The sequence below is a fragment of the Tiliqua scincoides genome, chromosome 1 (genome assembly GCF_035046505.1).
Source record: "Tiliqua scincoides isolate rTilSci1 chromosome 1, rTilSci1.hap2, whole genome shotgun sequence".
NCBI lineage: Eukaryota > Metazoa > Chordata > Lepidosauria > Squamata > Scincidae > Tiliqua > Tiliqua scincoides.
This window is the reverse complement of record NC_089821.1, coordinates 80408754-80430017: the sequence shown is the minus strand read 5'-3', so window position 1 is coordinate 80430017 and position 21264 is coordinate 80408754. Positions and strand designations below refer to the sequence as shown.

Sequence of the window (21264 nt, the reverse complement as noted above, 5' to 3'; positions counted from 1 at the left end):
TGCCAGTTTCCTGAGCAACGGAACATTCTATGACATTACATCAGGTCAGCCAATTGGCATCACAGACTTCATCATCACGGACAACATAACACTAACTAGGTTTTAAAATAAGTAATAAAAATTATGAGATTTCTGAGCCAGAAGTTTCAGACACTTTCATGTAGGCATATGTGGTAAGAGCTGAAAACTAATTTATAGTTATTTGGAAAATGGAAATTCAGAGGCCATTCAGAGGGGTTGGAAAAAGTGCAATTTACATGGAAAGTAATGGCAGTGTGAATTGCTAAACAATAAGCGTAGCACTAAGGCTCTCCAGCGAAGACTTGAAGTGGCAAGAAATATGTTTTGCAGCAGAACTCTAGGACCAATGGTGGGAAAGTGTCTTTTGAAGGCAGCAGGATGAAGAGAGAATCCAGGCAGAATCTTAGATTAGTTAAGGTTCATTGAATGGCTTTGTTGAACACTCAAGAAGAACATTTAAATAGAGAAGCACTGATAAAGGTGCAGGGCATCACTGATCTGTTTCCATAGTGATGTTGTTCAAACAGACGGCTAGAAGATAATTGAATACCATCTATTATGGAAACCCGATCATTGTTTGTTTGTTTGGCCTCCTCTGATTGGATACAGGGAGGTAAAGTGTAGTAGGTAGTAGATAGGGTAGTTGGTCTGAATAGCTACACTTCTCAGTAAACTGAACGTGTCCGTTTTAAAAATTTCCCTCTGTCCCTTTCATTATTGTAGCATCAAAATAGACCTGTCTATATCCTTGTAACACCCTACCCCACCCTTCCGTAAAAAAAATAGTCCCATGGCTGGGCACATGAAATGTGAAATTCTGTTTTTCCCCCCCTTTCAAATGTTGATTCTGTCTACAATAATTACAATCAGCCTTTGAAAGCTAGTGTGGTTTTGATTGTTGCTTTCAGTTGATGGCATTACCAATCTGCCCTTATTCCAAAGATTGGAGAGCTACGTATGTGATCCTCCCTGTGTTACCCTCACAAGAATGCTGTGCTTAGGCTGAGAAAGGGCCCATGGATACCCAGTAAGCTTCATGGCTTTAGGGCAGTGTGTGTGTGTGTGTGTGTGTGTGTGTGTGTGTGTGTGTGTGTGTAGTTATTGACTGTGTCTAGTTGTATCTTATTACTTATTTCTCCGATAAAAAATGGTTTATAAATAAATAAATAAATAAATAAAAGATTAACAAGTTGTGAGTTCCTGCACTTTTTTTTTTTTTTTTTAACAAAAAAAGCACTGTATAAAACCATTAACAAAAAGCTCACAGTGTTAAAAGTGATAGAAGTGCAGTGTTTTGCCAACACTGGAAAGCTTTGAAACAATATCTGTGAAGTTGCTGCCCTTCCTCGTCATGCTTGGCAATTGAGACTCCATTTCCGCCACTGTAATCAATAGGAAACTGGCAAGTGCAACAAAGTGAGGAAGGCATGTAGTCTTGTGCCAATAATTGTGTTGCCTCTTAATTTTCTAAACAGCAGAACAAAAACCCTCCCAAGGTGAAGAGGTCAAGAAGTAGGTTCTGTTAGTGTCCATCAGTGCTTCTTCCTTGTTGATAGTTTGCATTTGAGAGCAAGTCTCTCATCACTGTTTCCAGTATCTTCTGCATGCCAAGAAGAGGTTTTCCTTCTGGTCAGGCAAGGCTAATTTAAACCAGGGGAACTGGCTTTTAGGACAACTAAACTGAAACATGGGCAAAATAACAGATGACTCCTGTAAATGTCTACTCAGAAGTAAGCCCCAGTTATTCTGTGGTTCTTTCTCCCAGATAAGCATACATAAGATTGCAGTCTTAAGGTGTGCGGGAAAACATGGAAATTATTTTAAAGCAGGGCTCTTTTCATTGTGAGAGAAAGACATGAAAAGATTGAAGACATAGGTTTATCTAACGTTTGTCGTGGCCAAGTGATGTATCATTTATTTATTTATATATTTATAAGAATTTTTATATACCACTTTTCAGCAACTAAAAATGTTCACACACAGTCCAATCTGTTAGACTTTCGGGGCAGGGTGTTATGACAGTGGAAGACTCTTCGCTGTCATAAACTGGCAGCCAATGGTGCGTAGTTAGTGGCCATTTTGGAGTGCTGTGGCAAGAGGAGGCAGTGCTCCATGGTCATTGCTGGACCTCTCTGCACCCACCGGAGAAGGTAAGGCAATGGCAGGTGTGGGGGTGGGTGTGGAGGGGGTAGAGAGGAAACTAGACTGGGGGGGAGGAATGGGGCAGGGAGGCTGCAGGTGGGAGTGGATCAGGCAGTGATGGTGTGCACTGGATCCTAACCCCTCTTTTCACAACCTCCCATCCCTTTTCTTTTCCTCTGAGAGCTGTGCAGGTTCACAAAGACACATTGTGAGTGGGAGGCTTATGGAGGGGTAAGGGGAAATAATTCCCTTTTCCCCTCTGAAGCCTTCCGATCTCACCCCCCCCCCTTTCTGGATACAGTGTGCTCCTTTTTGGCATGGCTGCACCAGTGGGGAGAGGGAAGAAGGATAGGATTGGGCTCACAGTGGTTTACATAGGAAAACAGGTGAAAAGATTATTCCCTGTCCCGAAAAGTGTACACGAGCAAGAACATTACTGAAGAAATACCAGCAGTCAGCCACTGGAAAAGATACTCTGTTGAATGGAAAGCTTGCCTTTCCTGTTAAATATAAGAGGAACACCCTGGAAAAGACATGTCTGTGCCCTTTCAGGAAGGTGGATGAAAGAGGGAATTTTGGCAGCTTCAACATTTCTCACCTTTATGACGTCATCCTGCACCTGCTAAAATGCCCTTTTCCGTACTACAGGTCCAGCCTGTAGTAAATAGTAAAAATACACGGATTTTTTATACACGGATTTGACTCAACACGAATTGCCCCTGCAAATGAGAAGGAATGTGCTGATCCATGGAGAAGGGAAAAAATGCATCCCTTTAAAATCACAGTTAAGAAAACTGCTTTTTACAGTTGCAGAGAGACAGTCATACAAGTGGTTACAGGTATAATAATAATAACTTTATTTTTACCCCGCCTTTCTCCCCGAAGGGACTCAAGGTGGCTTACAACAGGTTAAAACAGATTAAAAACATAATTTAAAAAACAGATAAAAGCATATAACACCTATCATAAAAACAGTAGTCGATTAAAAGAAATCAGGTAAAAAGAGCATAGAGCAGCAAATCATAAAAGAATCAGGCCTGTAACCAAGCATTAAAAAAAAAAAATTAAAAGGTGTTGAAAAGATATTAAAAAGGCCGAGAATTCAGAAGGCTTGTTTAAACAGAAGGGTCTTCAGGCCTCGCCGAAAAGTCTCAAGAGAGGGAGCCATTCTTGAGTCAAGGGGAAGGGAATTCCATAGTGTTGGTGCCACTACTGAGAAGGCCCTGTTTCTTGCCACCGCCCCACGTACCTCCCTAGGCGGCGGCACTTGTAAAAAGGCCTTCTGTGATGACCTAAGCGGACGAGCCGGATTGTATAACCTAAATATCCACAAATTTTTCTATCTCAAAGCTGATGAGAAGGGCCCTTTAAATTAAAGGAAAACAGTCTTTAATAATGCCAGAGAGGGCAGCCGGCTGACAGTCCATCAGTCATTCGCTCTCCAGGCACAAGGCAAATCCCTCCCTTCCCCCTGAGCATGTGAAGGAAGGCTAAATGGCAGCGATTATCACCTCCTTCTCGCTGGGGCTCCTGGTGAAGGGAGGGATTGTTGCCTCCTAGTGAAGCCTAAGGTCTGGAGAGAGACGAATGACCTCTGTGAGCATTTCAAAAGGTCAGCAAGGCTGTTTTTAAATCACCAGAGGGAAGGGACATTTTTTAAAATTGATTTGCTATAGTTCGTTTTTGCCATCCATGAGTTCTGGGAAAGGAACCCACACAAATAATGAGACTCAACCTGTTTAGGATCTCTAAGCTTCTTCATTCTGATCTTGTTTTTATTGCAGGGCCCTGCGTTGTCTGTGCTCTTCATTCCATCCTACTTATACGTCTGATCTTATCCAGTGTCTTGAAAAAGATCCAAGCATGTCCAAGTCTTGTTATTGTATCAAAGTAGCTGCCAATTAGGCAGCAGACACCTTGCAGACAGCCAATGCCAGCCTTTTTAAAAGGCAACTGGAAACTGTCACTTGGAGTGCCAAAATTGAAGGGGCATCGAATTGACAAGTTCTCAGCCTGTCTGTCTGCCACCCTTTCCAGGCTGCTGTTATGGTGAGTTTTCCATTCCTTTTCCTGCTCACTGACAGTGGTTGGCAGAAAAAAGGAGAACAAAAAAACTGCAGCCACTCCATCTCTCCCCACCTACCCTGTGCTTATGAACCAGCAAGCGGGTAGGCAAGGCAGTCTGGAGCCTCACCCCCTTCTCTTCCCTTCTCTTCACTTGTGAAGGTGGCATGCAGTCTTCCTTTTCTGTGCCACTTCTGTTCTGAATGAAAAGGAATGGTGCATGGTAGGTTCCCTCTGCATTCAAAACAACTGTATTGCAGAGAAAGGAGGCTGTGCACCAAGCTCTACCTAAGTGAAGGGCAGGAGGGGTGAGGACACCTCTCTTCTGCTTCCATATGCATGGTGGAAGTGCTCACTGGTTTGTCTCCCCCCCCCCCATTCTGTTGTTTTCACAGCTTGTCTTCCCCCTAGTAGATCGCAACCAAGTAGGGGGCAGAGGGAGGACTGGTGAGCTAGTGGAGGGAGAATGAGCAAGCATGTAGGGGCAAAATGGGGGGGGGGGGAGGATCAGGTGGCAGGGAAAACACAGGTCACCCCTGTATATAGTAGCAACAAAAGTGAAAGGGGGGACGTTTTGAGGAATGTTTCGGACAAAGTTCTTGTTTTTTCACCAAAAATGTTCATATGAGAATATTCAGCACAGTCCTACTTTTAAAGATGTGGTTGCAAGTTAAAGGCACATGAAAGAGCTATGTGCACAAGTGGAAAGCACTGCGTTGTCATTATGGATAGGGCTGCTGGTTTCCTGCCAGCTGCATTCCTCCATTCCACATTGCGAGTCAGCATGAAGGTTCATGCAACCTGCTGGAATTACTTTTCAGGGTGTTGGTGATGTGCACGTGGCAATTTTAAGTTGGAGAGAGGACAGAAATTCTTGTGTGGTTAGAAGGGGAATGTGATTTCATGAAGACTGAAGACCATATTCTAGCTGAAATTGCCCAGAGTCCAAACTAGACATTCTGTGGAGACTTATGTCTGTGAACTTAGTTATTGATTTTCTCTGTCAACCGTTTTGTGAACTTTTTGTTGAAAAGTGGTATATAAATAAAAATACTATTTATTATTATTAACTTGTTTTCAGCTGAACACTGAGAAGGCTAGGTGGAAGATGCAATTTTGAAAGAACTGACAAGTGGGGTAGGGCATGTAATATTTGCCTTGCTTTCTGCTTGTCTTCTGTATTTCACTTCACTATTGCTTTTCCTCAACCCAAAGTCCCAGATTCTCCTATTCTTATTTATTTATACATACATACATACATACAGGTATTTATATACCGCCTTTCTTTGGTTGTCAGATTTCTCCTCAGACTTTAATTCAAGGCGGTTTACATAGGCAGGCTGTTCTAAACCCCCGTAGGGATTTTGCAATTGAATAGTTCTAGGCTTTCATAGAACTCCTCGTTCCAGCTCGATTCCTTCCCGGTCTGGCCTCTCTCTGGCCCTTCGCCTCCCACGCTCCACTTGACGGCAACTCCTCTCTGCCACCCAGGGTCAGCTCATCAGTATATCAGCGTGTCGTCAGTTCTCGGGTACTTCTGGTACTATTCTTGTAATTGAGGAATTCTCTGTGCAGAAGAAACGGTCAGTATCATTAGTTCCATACAAAGATTCTGGGAGTGTGGCAGGAACTCATTAATCAGAGCACTAGTTGTGGGCTACAATTCTCCCCTGGTCGTCGTCCCCCAGTTCTACCTGTGAGTCCTTGTATCTGTGGATGCAGAGGTAGAAGATTTACTGGCATGAGAAGATATAGAGGCATATTGCCTTGCTGCAAAAAAAAAAAAAAAGGAACTTGTTTAAGGTTACTGATTTAAAAGAAAATAGACATCTTTCTGTTGTGTTGCTGCTACACAAAACATTGGGAAGCATATGGCAAAAGTGAAAGGTTGAGGTGATGACGGTGACTTGAAAGGGCAGTTTGTTTCCAAATGTTAGCTAATGCAGAGTTTGCATGAGTGCTGGATGAATTGTGGCCTGTGACTTTTGGAAGGGAAGGGGAAGAGGTTCGTTGCGTAGGACTTTCATTAAATGTCTCTCTTTGAGTCAGTCTTACGTTTCCCAATGGTCCACTTTACTCTTTCAAACTTCTGGATGGTCTCCCTAATGCATTCTTTTGTATACTTAAGTTTTGTCTTCTTGCCCAGACTTGGCACTAGCACCACAGGCAGACAGCGGGAGGAGAAAATGAGTATATTTTTCATTTGAAGTGAAGCCACACCAGAAGATGTTATGTTTAGTCTCTGAGCCTGATCGGTGCAGTGGAGAACTTTCTTTCTATTTGCAAAACATTAGAGATCCGAACCACCGTGGAAGGGTTGAGAGGTCAAACAAATGTTCTCATCCCAGCGTTTTTCATTCACTCAGATGGTGACGGCTGCCGGATTAGCTCTTGAATGAGTGAGGCTAAAAGGGATCATTCTTCAACCGGCTCCCCTGGCTCCCCCGGGGATTCAGGAAAGCTCTCTGTATAGGAGGCTGGTCAAAAAGCTGGACTGGCAGATACATTGTTATGGCACGCAAGTGTGCAGGTAAATGGCAAGGAAGGCTGAAAAAAGCATAGTGAAAATGCTCTCCTGAGATATGAACACCTCTGAAAGAATGTTTGCTGTAAATACACATCAGTGTGCTGCAGTCTGGTAATACCTTTATTAAGACCAGCTAAGATAGCATAAAACTGGGAGCAGCAAGATTTTGAGTTCTCCAGAATCCTTCATCAGACTGGATAGCAAAGCAAAGGGAGAAAAAAGTATGTGGGGGAAAGATGGACCTTCATGAGCTCTGGCTCACGTATTGCACCTAGCATTTCTCCAAGATGCAAAGATGTACTTTTTAGTAAATGTGATTTTAATAGTGTGATCCATTGGGGTCTGATTCGTTTTATTGTCTTAATTATTTTAATCATTTATTTGTATTTTTTAAATGTTGTAATCTGCCTTGGATGCCCCAATGTGTGGTAGAAAGATGGGACAGAAATTCTTTAAATGAATGAATTAATGCAGTGGTTCTCACACATTTAGCACCAGGACCAACTTTTTAGAATGAGAATCTGTCAGGACCCACCAGAAGTGATGTCATGACCGGAAGTGACATAATCAAGCCGGAACATTTTTAACAATCCTAGGCTGCAGTCCTGCCCACACTTACCCAGGAGTAAGTCCAATTTTCTAACATTGTTAAAAGAATATACAGTCGCTTGTTAAAAGTACAGGTCTGTAATGCAGTCACATACCATGGTAGCATCAAGTCTAATATATTAAAAATAAAATACTGAAATGTATGGGAACCCACCTGAAATTGGCTCGCGACCCACCTAGTGGGTCCCAACCCACAATTTGAGAAACACTGCTTCAGAGCAAGCATATTTGACACTCCTAACTCTATTAGTGCCCATCTCCAGTGCTTCAGAAGAAGATTGATATCCTTGCTTTCCTCATTCTTCATGGTTGAAGTAGAATTGAAGTTGAAGTCTCAGCAGGGTTAATTCCTAAGCTATCATTTTCCACAGCAGCAACTGTTACCCTGCACATGCCCGATCTCATCTGATCTTGGAAGCTAAGCAGGGTCAGGCCTGGTTAGTACTTGGATGGGAGACTGCTTGGGAATACCAGGTGCTGTAGGCTTATACCATAGTCTTTCGAGACTGAAGGTTACCAACCAACCATTTTCCACACCACCCATTGAGAGACGGATGTTCCAGGATACCGAATGTAAGTTGATTGTTTTAAGTTGGGGACATTTTTAGTTAGAATCTGTTTTAAATTTCTTTTGAACTTTGTATTTGAACTCAAGTACAAAATTTGATTGTCTGTCTGTGTTTATCTCTTGTTCCATTTTTAGTTCTCAACCTTTTCCTCTGTTTCTGGTTTTACAGACCTGCCTAGCTCCATATTTTGTGAACAATTAACCTTCATTTCTCTTCAGTCTTATGCAGCCAAATGCTTTCCAGACAGGTTGCTGATAGAGAACTTGAATGTATGGGGGATTTGTGTGCTTGAAAGGGACAGCAGCTTAGCTAGAACGTTGGTTGAGACCCTCCTCCCTCGTTGCCCCTCTCCTAGGTAGCTCAGGAGGGCTGTCCCCAAACACACACACACACACACACACCAGCGGAACAGAAGGCTTTTCCAAAGTTTGCTAACTGATCTGAGTGGGAGAACATTTTTTTTTTCCTGACCGTAAATGCATCAGCCCAGTGCCAGGGGAGGTATTGAAACACAGTGAGATTAGCAGAAGGGCCTAATCATGGCTACTTCTTTTGCGCCACTACATAACAATTTCTGGAGTTGCCATTTTCATGGTTTTTGGAATTATAGTTATTGAAGAAATCACTTGTCAAGAGTCCCGGTTCATGATGCTGCAGCCCACTAAATTATCATCTTGAAGGGCTCCAGTGGTCCAAGAATTTTTTGCCTTCATTCCAAACAGCAAACCTAATTGCAGATAAGAGTATAATGGTTGGAGATTATTTTTAATAATTCCAAATTGCTCTATGTTTAGAGTATTTTATTTTTTTGACTGGAAGAATCAGTGATTATTACGTAAATGTGAGTTTAGCCAAATTAAGTTAAGTGGCCCTATTCTTGGGAAAAAAAAGTTTTTATGACCTGGAGTGATTCCAGTGTTGTTTTTCCCAACTCTTGTCTAAGAAAATGGGGGGAAATGGACAAAGATATGGTTTTCCTGTTGCCAAAATGGTTATAAACAAGTTTGACTTTTCTGTTCTTAAGACCTCAGGTGTAGTCACAGTGTATGTACTCATTACTCAGTATATCCTCCTAGTATCAGGTATTGGGCAGCTCAACTAATTGCTGTGACTTTATAATGAGCTATATTTAAATTGTTTACTCTCAGCATATCAGTATATATCATCAGTATCCAACAGTGTTGGGAACTCAAGTCAGGTGACTCAGACTCGAATCATAAAGTGCATGATTTTGGGTGATCCTGCAACTCATGAGTCGTGCGCGTGAAAGACTCTGAAAAAGACTCACAACAGAACCCCCTGACTCAGCACTTGTCCTCATGCATGCTGATTTGAGTCTGCCTGTGTCTAGGGGTGCTTGTTTACTGTTTTTGCTGTGTGAAAAAACTCGTGGGGTAAGCATTCCAATGGGTTAGCAGCAGGGAGTTCCAGTTGGGAGGCAGGGAAGGGTTAATGTGAGAAGGAGGGGGAGACAGGACTGGGCTCTCTTTTCCCATCTCTGATAGGATGGCAGGAACGAGTGATCATTGAGCAAAGGATGGGTATTCTGATATTTTCATTGGCTGAGGGAGGGCAGGAGGAGGAGCCAGCATGGCTGGTGGGAGGGGTAGGGAACTTCACTGAATGACTGGCTGTAGTGGGACTACTTCTGAGTAGGGCTTCAAAGATTGGGTCATCCTAGTAAGCCTCCCAGCTGCTGCTTATGACCCTCCTCCTCTTCCCTATTGCAGCTTCTCGCCCGGCTCTCTCGCACTCCCACCTTGTTTCCAAATGGGCAGGGACATCAGGGGAATGAGTAAAGAGAACTCTGACACACACACACACACCCTGGCAGCAGCCCCGTTTTTACTGCAGCAGGCTTTTTAAAGTGGGGGTGGCAACTCAACTTGAGTCCATTAGAGTCACTAAAGTGTGACTTGTAGACTTGGAAAGTGCCCCTGTTATGACTCTTTTTTTGTGTCGAGTCACAGGGGATGGTGATACGGCAACTTGATTCAAGTCAAACCATCCTGGGTTTTCCCATCCCTGGTATCCAACTGTTACATTATATCCCTCAGTAATCAGTTTGTCCCACCTCAAAATTGTGAACCCTAAGGCAGAACCATAGCAAATGTATTGGTGAATGGGTACTGCCTTAACCGATTTCTGCCCAGCCCACAGGTGTACACATTTGGTCCCTGCTGTGTATATGCAGTGTTGGCACAAATCACTTAAGCAGGATGTTATTTAAGTGTTTGTTTTATGCCTTTTTTCAGAAAGAAAACAAAACTTTGTTTAAAAATATATTTTTAAAAAACCCATTAAATTGCTATGACTAGAATCCAGAGAGTTCTTTTTGTTTATTTAATCAATTTTTATTGTTCTTCCCCTCACCCACCACTTATGTGGGTGCCCGGGGGAGGGGGGGCTAACAAAAAGACATATTCTAAACCTTTATTAAAACAAATTTTAAAAATCAGTACTTTAAACAAATTCATATGCGCACATCAAAGCATAATATGAGAGCAATAAAACATGGCCGTTTAAGAGCAGCAATAAAAGCCATCCTCAAAACAGAGGTAGACACATAATAGCAGAGCAGCGATGCACAATAGAATCAAACCTTAAAAATATGGTAATAAAATGACAATAAAGGCTGCAATAAGAACAGCAAATAATAAAACATTAGAATGATCAGACAATAAGCAGCAGCAAGGCTGGAGTTCAATAACTCACTCAAATCATAATGAAAATGCTAAATGTAACACAGCAGTTTTCCTACCCTGCCGGAATACTGTATTTCAAGGTAGGGAGCAATTTTTAGATCATATAGAAAGGAGTTCCATAAGTGTGGTGCTACCCCCGAGAAGGCCCTGCTTCTCGCTGCTGCCCCCCCCCCCCCACATTCTCTTGTCAGGAGTGGCACAAACAAAAGGGCCTCTCAAAGTATCTGAGATTAGGCTGGACTAAACTGGCTGTGGTGTAAGGGGTTGCAGGAAATTGCAGGGGTCTAGATTTTCTGGTGGTTTTCTCCTCCCTGTGGTTTCCTATGAGTTGTTTAATTCCTACACCAGCTCTGCCCTTGGTATAGCATTTGGTGGCTATTTGGGGGCATCTGTCATCTACCAGTGGTGTAGGATAAGGCATATGTTGACTCCTTCTCATCCCTGCCACGTATTCACCCCATTTGGGAGTTTGCTTCAGCTGTAGTTGCGCCAGCATCAGGGATACATCAGCATGCTGTTGCTTTGGTGCCTGTGGCTTATCGATGCGTGGAGCTGTGGTAGCAAAACTGTTGTTGCTCTGATGTCCTAACACATATGCCATGTCCTATGCTGCTCACAATGACATTTCTGAAATATCGAATTGCACCCAAAGTATATGAAAGTAATCACATTCAAGCATTTTGAAGAAAACTAATTTGCAGAAATGTTTGCAAAGAAAGTAGAGCTCCTACCTGTCTTCTAAAAATAAAAATAAAGGATAACGTCAAGATCTGATGATACCAGAAAGTTCTGTTTCAAACCCTAGCAGATGTTTCCTCAAAAATGGATCGCACTTACTACAGGGCATCTTTCATAAACCTCAAAGCTCTGGAGTGGGACAAGGTTGTATTAGAGCATCTGCTTTAATACAGATGTATTGGAGCCTCTGCTGTAGTACATTTAAGCTTAATGTATAGTTGGGAATATCTATGAAATCCTTTTCAAGCAGAAGGAACATGTATAAACATTATTTGTTCTTTGCAGCTGCAGATCTACTGCTTTTATTATCCCAATTATTCTAAAATGTGTTCTCAATTACCTTGTGCATATTTTAAAGGAATTAAATTTCCATCAAAGGGTTTAGCTAACTGTTTGATCTCACTGTGTCTAAAGATCCCGATCAGAATGAAGATAATTTTTTGACTGTGTGCATATTGTTCCATTCTAAAATATAAGCTTCCTTTTGTCTGGACTGTGGTTTTTAGAAAAGGTTGCTTGGTCTTTTTATCTAGTGAACTTTGACATTTCCTGTAGATGTGCAATGAAGGTCTGTGTCTGAAACAACATGACTGTGGTGTGTCTTGTGTGGGATCTTTGAATGGTTTTTTAATCTTGTCGTTATGCAAGTTTAATAGCTCTGGACTATGAGAGCAAATACTGGTTCAGCAGTTAAAGATGCTACTATCTGAGCTTTTTTCAAAGAGTTCTGTCTGCAACATGAGCAGTAAGTTCCAGTTATGTTCAGTGAATGTAGCTATATGTCAGGAGCCTATAGGCCAGTGGTATTCAAACTGGGGTGTTGCGATGCCCCAGCCTGTGGGTCCTGGCCTCTGCCCCTTAAGGGGCAGGGCAGCCAGGAGACAGGGGAAGGCAGCGGTGCGATCAGCAGGATTTGCTGCTGAGACTGGCAGCTTCAAGTCAATTGTGTGATAGATGCACAAGGCTTCCTTGGGAAACAGGATGACGTGTCAAGAAAACATGACCATGATGATAGAAAGTTTAAAGCCAGTGTGCAGTGCAAGCAGCCAATATCCCATATTCTTAAAAAATGCAATTTCCATGTGCCTCCTGAAAAAACTCTACATAGGAGATATTCATCTGATGTATGTTGTGAAATTGTTAAACTGTGGTAAATATGTCAATGAACATTCCATACTGAAGATAGGAGTGGATCCAGTGGCAATGGCATATGTCTGATTTATTTATTTATATCCCACCTTTCTGCCCTGGTAAAGGGCACTCAAGGCAGCTTACAAAAGAAATCATATAAAAACATAAAATATATAAATATGTATAAAAATAAAACATTTAAAAACAATAAAACACAATAAAACTTGGAACCCAAAATTAAAATAAATTTTTTTTAAAAGTCATGCCCCCTTGTGTCAGCATTAAAAGGCTTCTTTAAATAAAAAGGTCTTAAGCCCCTGCCGAAAGGACTCTAAAGAGGGAGCTGTTCTCATTTCTAGGGGGAGGGAGTTCCACAGACTGGGAGCTACCACCAAGAAGGCCCTCTTTCTTGCTGCCATCCCCCTCACTTCCACTAGTGGCAGCAGTTAGAAGGGCCCCCATTGATGACCTAAGAGGACGGGTCGGATTCTATGGAAGGCGGCGGTCCCTCAAATACCCTAGACCCGAGCCGTATAGGGCTTTAAAAGTTAAAAATAGCACTTTGAATTCAGCCCAGAAATGAACTGGCAGCCAGTGTAGCCGCCAAAGCAGTGGCCCGTCTGAGTTGAACAGACAAGCCCCAGCAATCACATGGGCAGCTGCATTCTGCACTAGTTGTAGTTTCTGGACCGTCTTCAGAGGCAGTCCCACGTACAGCGCGTTGCATTAGTCTAATCTGAATGTCACTAGGGCATGGGTCACCATGGTCAGGTCTGAACGACTCGGGTATGGTCACAGCTGGCAAATCCGCCGAAGCTGAGCAAAGGCTCCCCTGGCCACAGCCGCCACCTAGGAATCCAGGAGCAGCTGTGGATCCAGGATCACCCCCAAGCTGCGGACCTGCTCCTTCAGAGGTAGTGCAACCTCATTCAGAGCAGGACGTTAGTCCAATACCCGAGTCTTGGACTTCTGGACCAGGAGAACCTCTGTCTTATCAGGATTCAATTTCAGCTTGTTCGCCCACATCCAGCTCCCAACAGCCTTCAGAGAGCGGTCCAGAACTTTGACTGCCTCCTTGGAATCAGGAGGAAAGGAGAGAAAGAGCTGGGTGTCATCAGCATATTGATGGCACCCTACCCCAAACCTTTAGATGACCTCTCCCAGTGGCTTCATGTAAATGTTAAACAGCATGAGGGGCAGAATGGAGCCTTGCGGCAGCCCACACCTAAGAGGCCAGGATGCTGAACAAGCATCCCCCAGAACAGTGCCTCCAAGCCCCAACTCATCCAACCAACCCAGAAGGACACCATGGTTGATGGTGTCGAAGGCCACTGAGAAGTTCAGCAGGACTAACAGGAATGCACTCCCCCTGTCCATTCCCCGGCACAGGTCATCCACCAAGGCAGTCTCTGTCCCAAACCCCGGCCTGAAGCCAAACTGAAAAGGATCCAGATAATCAGCTGCATCCAAAACCCTCTGGATTTCCATTTTAAACCTCCCCAACCCTTTTCTTTCCCCATACATGTGCCACCAAAACAGGTCTGAATGGGCCACCTATAGGTGTCCCCAGGGTTTATGTGGAGGTCAGTAAAAATAATTTTTACTGACCTCCTGTTTGTCCTTGGGTTAACTCCCCATTGGATGCAGCGCATGCCTTTTGGGCATGGCTCCATCACCTGGTGGTGGGGGGTGGCGGGGGATAGGATTGGGGCCTTAGTCTTTGTTTTGAGAAATTCTTGTAAATATTGTGTGCAACCTGGATGAATTTCACAACCTCTGATTTCTCCAGGAGTGTCCAAAGCCCTTTGAAAACAAGTTAAGTGACCTAGTACTCAGTGCTGAATTACTGTTTGGGGTAATCAGTTCCATGCCAAACTGTCACATTGCTTTTGTGATGCAAACAGTACAATAACATTATCTTTCTACATTGAAAATATTGTAGTCACAGGGCAACATTGGTAATTAAAATTAAAGAGAAGTCTAAGTGCACATTAAGGGTCAAATCACTTATTCACTGTCAAGGGAGTTAGTTACAGGATAGGATTCAACCATTAGTTAAAGCAGTGTTTCTGAAACTGGGTTGGGACCTACTAGGTGGGTCGTGAACCAATTTCAGGTGGGTCCCCATTCATTTCAATATTTTAGACTTGATATTAGACAAGGCATGTGACTGCATTTGGGGAAATGTTACAGATCTGTACTATGAACAGGCTACTATGTATATGCTTTTAAAAATGATAGCAAATGGGATTTACTCCTGGGTAAGTGTGGGTAGGATTGCAGCATAGGATGGTTAAAAATTTTCCTGCTTGATGATGTCACTTCTGGTCATGACATAACTTCTGGTGAGTCCTGACAGATTCACATTCTAAAAAGTGGGTCATGGTGCTAAAGGTTTGAGCACCACTGAGTTAAAGAACTGGCTTATTCTAATGTTTTCCATGCAGTAGTACTATATTTCATAAGGTTGTTTTCTTCCATTTGTTTCAACAGTATAGTTTATAGCTATTGTGAAACTTTTTTTCTTTTTTTTAATCCTTCCCCAGCTTCTCTGATTGTCCCATCCTCCTGATCTAGCCCTCACTCCTGCCCCTTGGGCTCTTGCAGTGCCTAGGGTTGACGGAAATGGACACGAGGCCATCCAAAATAATAGAAACAATCATTCCAAGACTTTCTGGGCATTCAGGACTGACTTGTGACTTCCCTAAAACTTCCCTTATGAGCCACTTGAACAGATTATGTTCCATGGGTACAAGCTCTTCTTTCATAGTCTGAAAGATTCTCTAATATCTTCAAAATAAAGACTTTGTGTGTAACTGACGTTCTCCTGCAATTGTTATGTGTGTTCTTCTCTCAACATCTGCAGTGGAACTTGCGTAAAACAATGGAAGTTCATCCTCTTCTTTAATGTTTTAATTCAGTTTTGTTGGTTAAGCGCTTTGGCCTTCTGCATTTGGAAGCATAAAAGGACCAGACGTAGTTCAAAACACTTTGTAGACCAGTAGTACATTGTACAATGTGTACAATTGTACAATTGTACAATGTGTAGAGGCACATTGTAGACCAGTAATATTGCTGGAGAAGTTAAGGTTCCAAGGAGCAGAAAAATCTGTGAATGTGTTACATGGTTCCAAGAACTTGATGTATTTTTTTCCAGTGTTCAAGATCATTAGCGCTCTACTGAGTTCCCTTGTAAATGGAGAGTTTGGAGTTCATGGGAAGTCAGCCATAATGTCAAATAACTGCAAGACTAAATGGTATGTGGGACCCAATGAAACCTTTTTTACGGGGTTCATCTGTGCTCTTACATTTTGAATCCCAACTTCAGAATGTTTTTGAAAAACCTCCTACAATAGCCCTCACCCCCCCATGGCATGTGAGGGGCCACCAGGCTCCTCAAAGCTTAGCAAGTGGGTGGCAACAGTAGCCACTCCTTCCCCTCCTACTGTCAGAGGGTGGAAGGAAGACGAATTATGGTTGCTGAGGCCTCAGCAGTGACTCCTCCTCCTATCCTCACATGATGGGAGAAGAGGAACTGCTGATTTATTTGCCATGATTCAGAGTGCCGAAGATGGTTCTGCTATCTCAGACTTGCACTGCTTAACTGAGTACATAGTTTGCTATGTTGTTACCATGTACAATATTAAATCCTTTAGCATTATCAGTAACTTATTTTAATCCAAGAGGCTTCATAAGTACTACGGTTTGTTTCATCTCTTGGTGGGGAGGGTGTGGATAGAGGGGAGAGGGGCAAACAGCTCTCACGTTACGTATGTCTGTGCTTCAGTGCCACTTTTCTTTGCAACAGCCTGTTGGACAACTAAACAAAAGCCATAGGCAAATCGTCAGTGTCAATGGATTTATATCCTATCCAAAGAGCAAGGGAGAGGCTGATCTGAAAAACTGTACTCTTTTTTTTATTTATTTTTAGGGAGAGCAAAGGTAAGTGCTGAATGCTACTCATTCATTTTTGTTCAGGTCGTTTGATCCACAAAATCTACCACTCTACTGCCGCCTTACTTTTACACTGTACTGTTAGAAATTATTTATGGCATTTTGTCTACCTTTTTTTTTCCTATCAGTCTGAAGTAAATTCCTCATTAGTATTAGTATTCCTGTAAAGGGTTAACACCCAATATACTATCCACTGAGAATGCTATATAACTCCTCTGTACCACACATACAGGTTACCCCAAAAGAAGGCTTCACATCTTCTGTTCTTCATGTCCTGCAGTAGAAAGTAAAATGGCCCGTTGACTCTCTGCTGCTTCAGTGTGAAAAACAGCACTAAGGAAAAATGGGTGATCCCAAGGAGGCACATTAATAGGAACGTTGTCTGCTTGACTAGGAAATAGCAGCTGTAAATCTGCAACACGCTTTAAATCTTTTACTTGAGCATTTATAGGCATAACACTTTGGCTTTTATAAAATGGAGACATGCTGGAACAGTCTGAATTGGAACTGAATTTTATTATAGGGGAATAGCACTTTCACCTATGAATAATTTTTAAAATTTTTCCTAGCAAACTATTAGTATCTTCAATACCATCATCATCATCATCATCTTTTGTCTGTTTCTTAGAAACTTTTTTCTCATTTTTTTGTTTTAATTTATGCACATTTAAAAAATGATCTGCCCTGGGTGCAGGTGAAAAGGTAACTTGAACAATATGCAAGCTGATTTTTCATGTATTTGTTGTAACAGTTGTGTTTCGCTTGGAGATATTTGGAGAATTTCTTGGCTTGCCCTGTTTAATTGAGATAAATGAGGCAGTTTGGTCTGGTGAATGACAGCTTCCATCTCAACTATATTGTGGAGACGTTTCCTGGCATTCTCGCTTCTATGATATGTTGCTAGATTTCTTTTGTATCATAGGAAAGATTCATCCAAATCTTTAGTTGGAGGCACACGATACTCATATTTCAACAGGATTCATTTTAGAGAACATAACAGTAAGAATTACCTACCCTGAGAACAGTGGTATGGCTAAGGGGGTGCAAGGGGTGGCAGGTGCACAGGACAACAAGCTTTAGGGGGGCAACAAGCTGAGCTTGACCTTAGTGGCCAAACTTTTGAAAACTTCTGTGTGTATGAATAATACCATCATGTTATATATCATTGGAAAGGTAATTTAATGCAGAATGCAGTTAAACATACTGCATTGAAATATCTGCATTCCATCAAAAGTTATGGGCAATTAACCAGAAAATGAAAACACAACTGCCTTAAGGAACAAAAAATGAATTTTCTTAACTCAAAACTGACCAATGAGACTGACTGTTCTGAGAGCCAGTGAGGTATTATGATACAGCGCAGAACCAATAAGTTATAAATATGGGGAGCCAGCAGAGCAAGTGGGCAGTAAGCTGCTGGGGAGAAGAGGTGGATTTTCCTCCATTTTCACTTTTTTAAAAGCTCAGACATAACGTCACTTCAGGGGCATCATTTTGAGCTTGGCTCTGGGCTACATGATCATTAGCTATGCCACTGCCTGAGAGATACCCACTCACTCTATTTCAGCACACCCAAACCACTTTTATGGGTACGTATCCTTATCATAATCAAGGAGTTGAAGTGAACAGACACTCCAAAGTTCAGTGAGGATTTTCAGTGAATCAGAAGTGTCCCTGAATCTACAATTTAGAATCTCCAGATCTCCAGAAAGTGTGGAGATATAGAAAATAATACAGTAGATACTTTTGAACATCACAAGAATTTTTAGCATATGCGAAATTGTTTGTAGCTATGGGTGCTTACTATGTGACTATCTGTGCTGCTGCCTGAGAGCCCGATCCTGTGGTCCGTGGACCACAGTCACAAACGTGCCATAAAGCACATTTGCGGGGCTTACTGCCGGGCTCCCGCCAGAGCTAGCCCAGCACCGGCCACAGCTGGGCTGTCGCATGGCAAGCGCCTGGGTTCTGCAGCTTGGCGGTCTCCCAGACCGCTGGGCTGTGGAACAGGAGGTGGGGGAATGGCCGGGGGCATGGGGGAGGTGTTCCGAGCAGGGGGAGGTGTGGCCGGGGGCATGGGGGAGGCATGTCAGGGGTGGGGGAGAGGCAGATCTGCAGAGCTGAGCTCCGCAGGATCCAAGACGTTCGGGCAGGATTGCTCACCCTACACGAGTGCCTTTACTTTAGCGGCGACCAAAAAGTCACCGATAAAGTGAGCAGCCCCATTGCAGGGCTACTTCCCTTACTCAGGGGAAGGGGACGAATGTCAGGTCTGGACTGTGACTTGGCAAAATCCAGTCTAGCAGTTATGTAATCCAGCAGGAAGACAGAGAGTAGTGGTGGGTGGAAGTAGGAGTGGGCGGGTGCACATAATTGTTTATAACAGGCAGTTTCTTCTGTAGCTCACTTGTTCTACATGTATTTGTGGAGTGACTAATAAAACAATCCTTGCCTACTAAAAAATAAGTTCCATTGTATTCAGTAGGGCCAAAGGCGTAGCTAGGTCATTTGACAGCTGGGGCCCATAAATTTTTGTCACCCCATATGACTTAATTAATTAATTATTAATAATTATTAAATATATTGTTTAATTAATTAATTCACTTTTTGTACCACGTGCCTTCCTCTAAGCAGCTCAGGGTGGTGTACATAGTTTCCCCCCTTATTTTGTCCTCACCACAAGCCTGTGAGGTAGGTGAGACAGAGATAGTAATAGTCATGACATGGAATGAATAATAATAATAATGGCCAGAAAAATAAATGCAGTGAATATTTCCCCATAAGCAACGGATGAAATTCTGCATCAAATGGTATATAAGACGATGGTATTATTCCTAAAAGCCACGATTTCCAGAATTTTGGTCACTAAGGTGTCCCCCCCTACCCCTGGGGACTGGAGGCTAAGAATAGGCCCTCAGTTTGGCTATACTTGTCATAAGAGGCGACTAAACAGCCACCGGGTAGATGGGACTCGTCAGCCTGGGAAGGCAGCTCATCTGAGAGAAGGAAAACTCTGATCCCAAACCTCCACTGCCTTGTGGCTACATCCAGTTATGGAAAAGGCTTCAGGAGTCAACCTCGAGGCAAAATCAGGAGCCGGAGTCCCTGAGGCAGTTCATGGCTGAACACAGTCACGTTCTGGCAACTCCTGCGATGCCGCTGGAACCAACCGTATTGGCCTCGGCCTTTCCATTGGACCATTTCAGCGACATGGAGAGGGGGGATTTGCTGCATGGGTAACAGCCTATCCTCCATACCTACTTTACCCAGGCTTCGCGCACTGGAGAGGACACTCTGTTCCAGAACCACCATTCAGAGCGCGATACCATAGTCTTCTGAGACTGAAGGATGCCAACTGTAAGGTGTCCCCCACCCCGGATGTCTCATTGGCCTGTTTGGAGTTAAGGCAGTGGTTCTCAAACTTTTAACACTGGGACCCGCATTTTAGAATGACAATCTGTCCAGGACCCACCGGAAGTGATGTCATGGCTGGAAGTGACATCAAGCAAAATAAAATAACTATAAATAATTAAATTAAAGAAAAACAGATAAATAAGGGGAAGCCAGCCCTGTTTCACCAAGTGAATTTTTTCTGTAACCTGCCGGCAATAACAGCCCCCCCCCAAAAGAATCAGTGAGATTGTCAGACCTCCCCAGTGCCCACCTTACCAGCTCAAGCCTCTGGTTTATTCTTTGGGGGGGGGGGGCTGCCTTCTGGAACAATTGTTGAGCTCCACTTTCATCAGATCGGGACCATGCAGCTAGCCTTGCATTCCTCTTTGCCTGACTTGACCAGGAGCCAAGGCACGGTTGCTTACTCACAAGTAAACGCGACCCCCGTGGCTTACTTTCGCTTTCCATAGGGCTCAATATATTCGTGTACTTGGAGGGAGGGACTTCCTTCTTGAGTGTTTTTGGGGGGCTGCTTTCATTTGATAGGAACCATTCTGGTGTCATTGGATTCCTCTCTGCCTGCCCTTTCCAATGAACTGTGGCAAGTTCACCTACTTGTGAGTAAACACGCGATATGGCTCAGTTTCATTTTTCATAGGGTTCAATGCATTTTGGGGTTTCTGGGTTTTTGGCCTTAACTTTTGATAGAAAGGAGATATTTCAATCTGGTTTTCTGCATTGTCTTCCGCTGGAAATTCTGCATCCAACAGTATATTGCATGATGGGGTTACTCCTAACCTTCACGATGTTAGCAATGTTGGGGCATTTGTGGTGTTACACCCCCCCAAGGGTGGTACCCAGGGCGGACCACCCCCGCCCCCCACTAGCTACGCCATTGAGTAGGGCTTATACCCAGGAAGGTGTTCATATGATTGCAGCTTTAATGTTCCAATTGCAGCTAATGTGGATCTGGGACAGAAATTGTGCTCTCTGACTGGTCACAACTTTGACATTTTGAAACCAACAATTTATGTAACCCACACAGACATGTACACACTTTGCGAGACCAGAACCCTTTGCAAGACCATGTCCCTCAGTTGAAGACTGAGGGCTCAATCCTATCCAGGGCTGGTTTGCGCATTTCAGGCCAGCTGGAAGATCAACACAAGAGTAGATGAATGTAGTTTAGCTTTTGTTGCTGTGTCTAAGAAGATTGAATCATGCAGCAACTAAGGTCTGAGGAGAAAGCTGTCATTCCTTGGTCTTCCTCATACACAGTCTAGGCCAGGGGTCGGCAACCTGCAGCTCTAGAGCCGCATGTGGCTCTTTCAGCTGTCTGCTGCGGCTCCTCCAGGTGAAAGTGGCAAAGGGGGTAACAGGAGGCACCTGTGCTGGGAGGGCAGGCTGCTTC

At 43.3% G+C, this 21264-nt stretch overlaps 1 protein-coding gene and 1 pseudogene across 1 annotated transcript in view; both read left to right on the top strand.

Moving 5' to 3' along the window:
* The window catches only part of MYLK (myosin light chain kinase), a 246000-nt gene that overhangs the window by 21538 nt on the left and 203198 nt on the right, over nt 1-21264 (top strand). The window lies entirely within an intron of this gene.
* On the top strand, nt 7730-7849 carry LOC136637040 (5S ribosomal RNA; annotated as a pseudogene).